This window comes from Pinus tabuliformis, chromosome 5_1 (genome assembly GCF_031772625.1).
Source record: "Pinus tabuliformis cultivar Carrire ecotype Pingquan chromosome 5_1, CPIR1, whole genome shotgun sequence".
NCBI classification, from domain to species: Eukaryota; Viridiplantae; Streptophyta; class Pinopsida; order Pinales; family Pinaceae; genus Pinus; species Pinus tabuliformis.
In genome coordinates, this window is record NC_142305.1 from 549,551,159 (window position 1) to 549,559,689 (window position 8,531).

The window sequence follows — 8,531 nt, forward strand, 5'->3', positions numbered from 1 at the left end:
CCTTGTCTGTGGGAGTGTGTTAGTCTTATAAATTGGCTCATTCCACTTCTACCTACTCGTCAATACGTATAAATAACATGTCGATGGTTTATCTTGATTTTTAGCCGAAGGCCACATATTTCAATTGTGGAAGGAGGGTTGTTGATTTTTCAATCACGGGAAAGGGTTAAATGGGATTAAATATGTTGAGAATATGTTTCATCCGAAGCATTATCTACTGGGTAATCGGACTATTTCGGGTAATGGGTCGTACGGTATTCCGCCGGAGAAAACGATGGGCAAGGAAGACTGGGCACAGCGACCATACACGTTGTGGACCCTTCTCGATGTACTTTGGTTTAACATGTGGAGCAGCATCACCGTCGATTACGTAAGGTTCTGTTCCTACGGTTTAGTTGTACCTGGTATTTCCGTGGGGTTTGCTAGTCATTTGCATGGTGAGCGTGCTGGGGATCTCTGTCACTCGGCCTTCTCAGATATTTCTGCACAGTGCCTTCGGTAACTTCTGTTTCCTCGAGAATTTCACACATTCTTCGATTTCTTGTTTTACATTTACGGTGAGGTTTCCTTCTGATGCTCTTCAGGGGAAACAAGTTGCTTTACAACATTTTACTGTGCCTCTCAATAATCTTCAAGAGAGGGTTTAGCTAACACACCATCTCCGGTTTCCTGCGGCGTCCCAGACATGATATGGCGGGGAAGCACCTTCAGGTACTTACTGAGAGGTCTAGGGTTTGTTCCAGGTTTATTTCTTTTAAGGGTTTTGTTCCATAATGTTACGGGTTATCTAACCTATCTAATATCTTTTGCATGCAGAGGGTTTGCACAGTAACGCCCTTGCTCAGCTTACTGTGTACTCGCTTGAAGGTGATAATACCTTTTCCCGGGTGCATAATTTGCCATTTCTTTACCCGAGAGAGGTATTGAACTTACAATGTTTACTTCCCTTACTGAGGAATTTCTAATGTGACAGTTGTATCGCTTTTCAAGAGGGAGTTTTCTGAAGATCTCGGGGGAAGAATAATTGGGCTTATTTCCACGGACATATTGTGCCATAGCTAAATCTGTCCTCAGTTACGCCTTTTTTTTCCCTTGCCTTCACCTCCGGCTCGATCATTTACACCGAGACCTCTGCGCAAAAAAAAACTCTGCAACTTGGCGACTCATCCTCCAATTCACTGACATTGCAGGTGAGGTCTTTTTCTTTTTTTTATAGCCCGGTCTGCCACGGTCTCTCCTCAATTGTGTAGCTTGGTTTTTTTGGTGTTCGTTCCAGGGTTTTCATTGTTACCCTACAACATATCGTGGTTGGTGTATCATTTGGTCAAAGCGTCGATTCATCAAGGTATTTCCTGGCGGTATTTACTTTTGAGCATCTTGGTTTTATTATAGAGGAGATTTACAAAGGAAATTTTTTCATGGCAGAACAAGTAGCAAGGTCGGAGGCAACAAACTTGATTCTTCGCGTGGACAACCTAAAGAAGGTGCATGTAAGGGTTTCAAAATTTACCTGGGATGAAATTGCTCTCTAGGGTTTCCTTCTAAGAAGTGCTCTTTCTCTCCCAACAATGACACTTACATTACCCATTTTCCCTCAATATGTCCATAACAATATGTCCATAAGATGATATTCTTAAGGCAACTTTTGGGTTTGGAAAGATCTTCTCGAAAGGCTTCGATAATTATAACAGAAAATCATAGTCAATACCTCAAGGGCTGTTGGCGTTCTTCAGATAACTAATGACTCTTTATTTACAGAACAAAGGGTTTTCCTAAAACACCAGTAGCTTCATAGAGACAATATTCTATATAGGCGTGGGGGGTTGAATTGGTATTTTGATACTTTTGCGTGATTATTAAGCTTAGTTTTTTGCTTCAATATTTTCATGGTCAGTATCTCATGATATTTTACCTGTATATTTTACCTGTATTTATGGCTTTTTGAAGTCACTTCAACTTTATTTGGCATGTTTTTTTTTTTTTTAAATGTTTTCATGATGCTTGGGATTGGACGACAGTGAGCTCTGAACTTGGTAACACAATTATTCTAATGTGAGTTTAAGGGTGAGTTTCTTTGCGCATTTTCCATTAATAAACATGAGAATTTTTAGCATTTTCCGTTAATAAACGCAAGAGTTTTTATAGCATTTGACATTCTTAAATTTTGAAGTGAGGGAACTTTGATTTAAGTTTTTCATTTGCTATCTAAATGTTTCCTGTCATTCTGTTTTTCTTTTAAACTATAAATATTGTAAACCTTTACCTGAAAGTCGAACAAATTGTCTTTGAAAGGCGTGTAGATAGAACTATTCGAAATTTGGTCTGTTGTACCATAGTTAAGAGCCAAATACTTCATAATCCTTCTCATGGAAAGGTATTATTTGAGGTTGTGTACATTCATTGACTGTTTTGATAGTTGTTGCGCAGCGTACTCGGTTCAATAGTTTAGGGCATTTTTCAGTTTTGGATGTTTTCATTGAGCATTTGACTCATTTGACAAAGGATGTTATTCTCTTGTTTTCTTACATCATAATTTTAATATCATTTTAACTGAGTGTACATTGCATTTTAGGGCTTCGTTGAATAGGGCCCAGCCACTAGGATTAATCCTTATAATTAAAAAATATAATTTCTATTACAAGATCGCGTATGTATATTTTGAGTTAAGTTACTTATAATTTGAGTCGATTTAACATGGTTAACTGTCTTTCTTTGTAAAATATCATAGTTTTAAATTCACAACGATAGCATATAATTATAGTTACAATTTCTATTATAATTTGTTTAGTAATTATTGACTGTGCGATTAGTTTGAGTGATTATAATTACTTAGGTTTTTATATTATAATGGATAAATAAAAACAATTCATATTAGTTTGAGCGATCATAATTACTCAAGTTTCTATATTATACTGGATAAATAAAAAATTAACCAATATATTGTTTCACTTTAAAGTTGACCAAATCATTGACACAAAATTATACTTTTTCTAAAACCTCAATTATAAAAGGGTCGTATGACCAGGTTGATAAAATACAATTGAAAAATTAGAAAGAAGTTAAAAAAAAATACTTGATATTGTAAATTATTTTAAGAATTTTATAAAATATATTTAAGTTCTCTTAGTCGAAGGGGACAATATAACATGGTTGCTTTTCTTATGGGTTGGATATCACCGAATTTATCAGATGCATTAAGAAGTCAACGAATACCAAGAAGGGGACAATACAACATGCTTTGCTTTTCAGAGATGCATTAATAAGTCGACGATTGAATTGTAGACAACTTATCCTCGTTTAGGATAACATAAAAAGTATGACTAATAAAATTGGAATAGATAATAATAATTTTAGATAGTATATTAAATATATTTTAATTTTTTAATTAAAAAAATATTTTAATAAATTTAATCAGAACTTTAAATTAAAATAAAGGTATGTAAAAATATTTCGCTTGGGGTAGGTTAAGTGGTGATGACCATGGAATGAAGGCTCACGAAATTGGAGATCTTGAATTTGAATCTTGTGTTACTATCCCAGTAACAAGGTGAATAATGAACATGTAAAACATGAAAATTTGAAAATTCTACCAAACTTAAAAAGTCATATAAAAAGTCATATAAAAATAATTTTAATCAAACAAGCAAACTTAAAAATTCATATAGAAATAATTTTAATCAAACTACCGTAAAGTTACAATAAAAATTAAAATAAAAATAAAAGTAAAAAAAGGATAAATTTAGAACATCACACCTATTTCAAAAATATATATATGTAAGTATAGATCGAAAGGATATTGAATGCGCTCTGACTATGAAGTAGACCATTTATTTAAACAAAAAAAATATATATGTTTTGTCTGGCCTTACCTATTTTTAGTTGGGTTATGACAAGTGGTATTAGAGTCTTTACTTATTTATCGTGAAATCCCTTCCTTTTCCAAAAGGATTTTGATAATGGCATTTTGAATTTTATATATATATTTTTAAGAGTAACTAATTTTTTTTGATTGCTTAAAAATATTATGGAAATATATTTTGATTATTTTAGTATATAAATTAATTTTTTTATTATTAATTTTTAACATATATATTGATTTTTTTAATATTTACAAAAATAAGATAATTTTGAATTTGTTTTTTAAATGAAAATTTAAATAATAATAAATTTATAAAAATATTATATTAAATTTATTTTATAATAAATAATTTATTTATAATATTAAAATATAATTTTAATAAAAAATAAAAAATAAGATCTTCTTTCTCAATCATCCACATTCATATTTATTTTATAATTTAAATATTTATAATATAAAATAAAAATAAAAAATATTTAATTATTTTACAATTAACTTAAAATAATAATTTAATACTAAAAGTTTTTAATTTATTTCATGAATCTTATTTACCATTTACTAGCCAAAAAAAATCAAGTCTATTATTTTTAAGTGAATGAATATTTTAAATTTCGATGTTATGAATAGAAGTAGATTCTTTTATTAGTATAGTTTTTTCATGTAAATTAAGAACTTAATATTTTGATTAATTATTTTTAAAACTGATTTCAAGTTTTTTATTTCATTAAAGATATATATATATATATCTATCTATATATATATATATTTCAAATGTGAAAAGTTAATATATAATTTTATTATAAATATTAATATAATTATTAAAATATAAAATTTAAAAAATAGTTATTTAATCATTTCACAATGAGCTTAAAATAATTATTTAATATTAATATTTTGAATTTATTTCAAAACTCTAATTAAATCTCATAATTATTTTGAACCAATGAAATTCATATTTTCTAAAATATTGGCTTGATCAAGAGTTTGTAGTAACTTCATAGAAAAATAAATAACAATGTGGGAGTAAAAACCTAATGATAATTTTTCAATAGGTCATGACAGCGGAAAATAAAGATAATAATTTATATAATTTATAAATAATTTATTATTGTCTTGGGTTTATAAATTTATTATCCCTTGCATTTATTAGTGCCTTGGGTTTATAATATTATATTATGTTTATATACCTTGGGTTTATAGTATTAAACCCTTGTTTTTAATATTATTCCATTGGGTTTATAATATCAATCCCTTGGGTTTATTAATCTAAGGGTTCATATTCCTAGAGTATAATATTATTCATAGGGTTTATGATAATATTCTTTTGGTTTAATATAAATCAATTGAGTTTGATTTTCTCAATATTAAAATCAACCAATGTCGCATTGTGACAATGATCGACTAAATATGAAAATCAACCATGCTCAACCATGTTCCAACGTCGCATTGTGACAAAGGTTATCTCAACCATGGTAAACCATGGTCAATAACCATGGTCAACTTTGGTCAATCACGGTCATCCCTGGTCAATAAACATGGTCACATGGTGACAAAGATTGTCTCAATAGGGAGATCAATGATGATCAATGATGGTCAATGATTTCCCAATGTTGCGTTTGACAAAGTTTATCATAAGATGAAAGTCAATCATGGTCAACCGTAGTCCAATGTTGAATTATGACAAAGATTATGTCAATAAGAAAATCAGTCGTGGTGCAACATGGTCACGCATGCTTATTTTAGTGTTTATAATATTTATCTTAGGGTTTATATATCTTGGGTTGATAATATGTATCACTTGGGTATTTAGTATTAATCCCTTGGCTTATTATCCATGGTTAACTATGGTTAACCATGATTGAATATTGCTTTGTGACAAAGATTGTCTCAGTATGAAAATCAACCATGTTAAACCATGGTCAATCATGGTCAACCATGGTCACATTGTGACAATGCTTGTCTCTTGCTCCAACGTCACATTGTCACAACCATGGCCATTCATGGTGAACCATGGTCCAACGTCACATTGTGACAAAAATTGTCTCAGTATGAAAATAAACCATGGTGAGTCATTCTCCAATGCCACAATGTGACAAATTTTGTCTCAATATGAAAATCAACTGTAGTTAACCATTGTCCAATATCGCATTGTGACAAATATAATGTGAATATGAAAATTAATTGTGGTAAAACATGTTTTTTAGGGTTTATTATATTTATATAAGGGTTTATATACCTTAGGTTTATAATATTTATCCCTTGAGTTTAATACTATTCCCTTGGGTTTATAATCCCTTTAGTTGATTATTCACTTGGTTTTATAATATTTATCTAGGGTTTATATTTATAATGTTAATCCCTTGGGTTTATCTCTTTGGTTTAATATCACCCCCTTGGGATTTTAGTATTAAGCCCTTGGGTTTATTGATGTAAGGGTTTATATTGCTAGGGTTTATAATAGAAATTACTCGGGGTTTATTAACGCAAATGGGTTTATGATATTTATAATCACTTACATTTATATTATTAATCCCAAGGGTTTATAATATTAATTTCAAAGGTTTTTAAATTGATTAATCAATTATTCATTATAAAAATAAAGGAATTAAATAATTATTGTAATGTTTGTTTTTTAATATAAAAAAATCATTATTTAATGATCATGATTTATTATTAATATTTTTAGTAAAAATATGGTCGCTAGGGTTATTATTTAATTAAATTATTTAATAGTTATTTAATAATTTTAAATTATTTAATTTATTTATTGTTAGTTAAATAAATATTAATTAATTAATTTGGTTAATTATAATAATAAAAATTTAATTTTACCAGTTTTTATTTAATTATTTAATAATAATAATAATAATAATAATAATAATTTTATTGTAATAATAATTTTTTAATATTTTGATTATTATTATATATTTATCAATGTTTTGTGTGGTCAACTATTGTTAAACATGTTTATTTTAGGATTATAATATTGGGTTTATATTATTTATCTCTTGGGCTTATTATTCTGTAGATTTTATAATATTTATGTTAGGAATTATATACCGTGGGTTTATAGAATTAATCACTTAGATTTAATTTTATTTCCTCGAGATTATTATACGATGGGGTTTTAAAATTAATCCCTTGGGTTTATCAATATGTGGGTTCATATTCCTAGGGTATAATATTATTCATGAGGTTTATAATATTAATTGTAGGCTTTAATATTAATCCCTTGTGTTTATATTCATGGTCAACCATTCACATTCATGGTCCAATGTCACATTGTGACAAATATTGTCTCAATATGAAAAACAACCATGGTAAAACATGGTCAACTATGTTTATTTTAGGGTTTATAGTATTTATATAAGGGTTTATATACCTAGGGTTTATTATATTAATCCCTTGGTTTTATCCCTTGGGGTTTAATAATACTCCCTTCAGTTTATAATCACTTGAGTTTAATATTTTCTCCTTAGGTTTATATTATCAATCCTTTGGGTTTATCAATGTAAGGATTCATATTTCGGGACTTTATAATATAAATTATTTCAATTTATGGATGCCTTTGATTTATAATATTAATATTTACTTACAATTATAATATTAATCCTGAGATTTTGTAATATTAATCCCAAAAAAAATTAAATTTATTAACCAATTCTCTGTTATCAAAAAGATTAACTAAATAATTATTATTAGGTTGGTTTTTTAATATAAATAAATTAATTATTTAATGCTCATTCGTTATTATTAATATATAATTAAATTATATATATATATATATATATATATATATATTATACTAACAATTTAGGATTATTATTATTTAAATTATTTAAAAATATTTAATTATTAATTTTTATTGATAATAATAATAATATTTTATTGTGATATTTTTTTTTGTAACATTATTTTTATTACTATATATTTGTTAACAGCTTTATATAGTAAATACAAATGAAACCTTTAACTATACAATCACATGAATATTTTTAATATAATTATGCTAATTTTAAATTGTGATTATATTTTTATTTTTAGAATGTTTTTCTCAGCATCAAACCTTACTCTAAATTATGTTCTTTTACTTTATAACTAATGTGCAATGGCTGAATGCACTCCCTCTTTTAAAGAAATGGTTTGAAAGGAAATGCGTCTTCGAATTGTTAACATTGAAATCCAAAACCATCTTTAAGGAGAGCCTTACTCATATCAATAGGTTATGCTATTGTATAAATAGCTATCTCATTGTATAAATAGCAACCTGTCTGAGAGATGCTCCTACCTCTAGAATTGCCTCCAACCATGAACGATTAAGAAGATAAAAGAAAATTATTTTCCATTCGTTGTATTTATTTCAATTGTAAGTATCCTCATGAATCTTCTTATGCCCATAGATTATTCTTGGCTTAATCGAAAGGGTAAATAATAATGAATGGAACATCTCCTACTTGAATAGATTATGGATTAGGTTATATACTAATTTTCTTTTATTTATATTTTTTCAATTTTTCGATAAAATATTTAAGATTGATTTTGCTCTTAACAATTACTATGTAAAAATAATTGAAAGTCATTGACAGTTATTCAAATGAAGGAAAGCCATTCAAATGAAGGGAAACCATTTTAGAAATTGTAGTCGAATGTTTATCTCAGCTTTAAAATTATT

The 8,531-nt window shown here is 27.9% G+C and overlaps 1 long non-coding RNA gene across 1 annotated transcript; it reads left to right on the forward strand.

The window, feature by feature from the left end:
• Positions 1-332: 332 nt before the first annotated feature.
• Positions 333-1,912, forward strand: LOC149165974 (uncharacterized). Its single transcript, XR_016260382.1, has 5 exons — positions 333-711; positions 817-867; positions 974-1,190; positions 1,277-1,345; positions 1,426-1,912. It is a non-coding gene; the product is annotated as an uncharacterized LOC149165974 (long non-coding RNA).
• Positions 1,913-8,531: the final 6,619 nt, after the last annotated feature.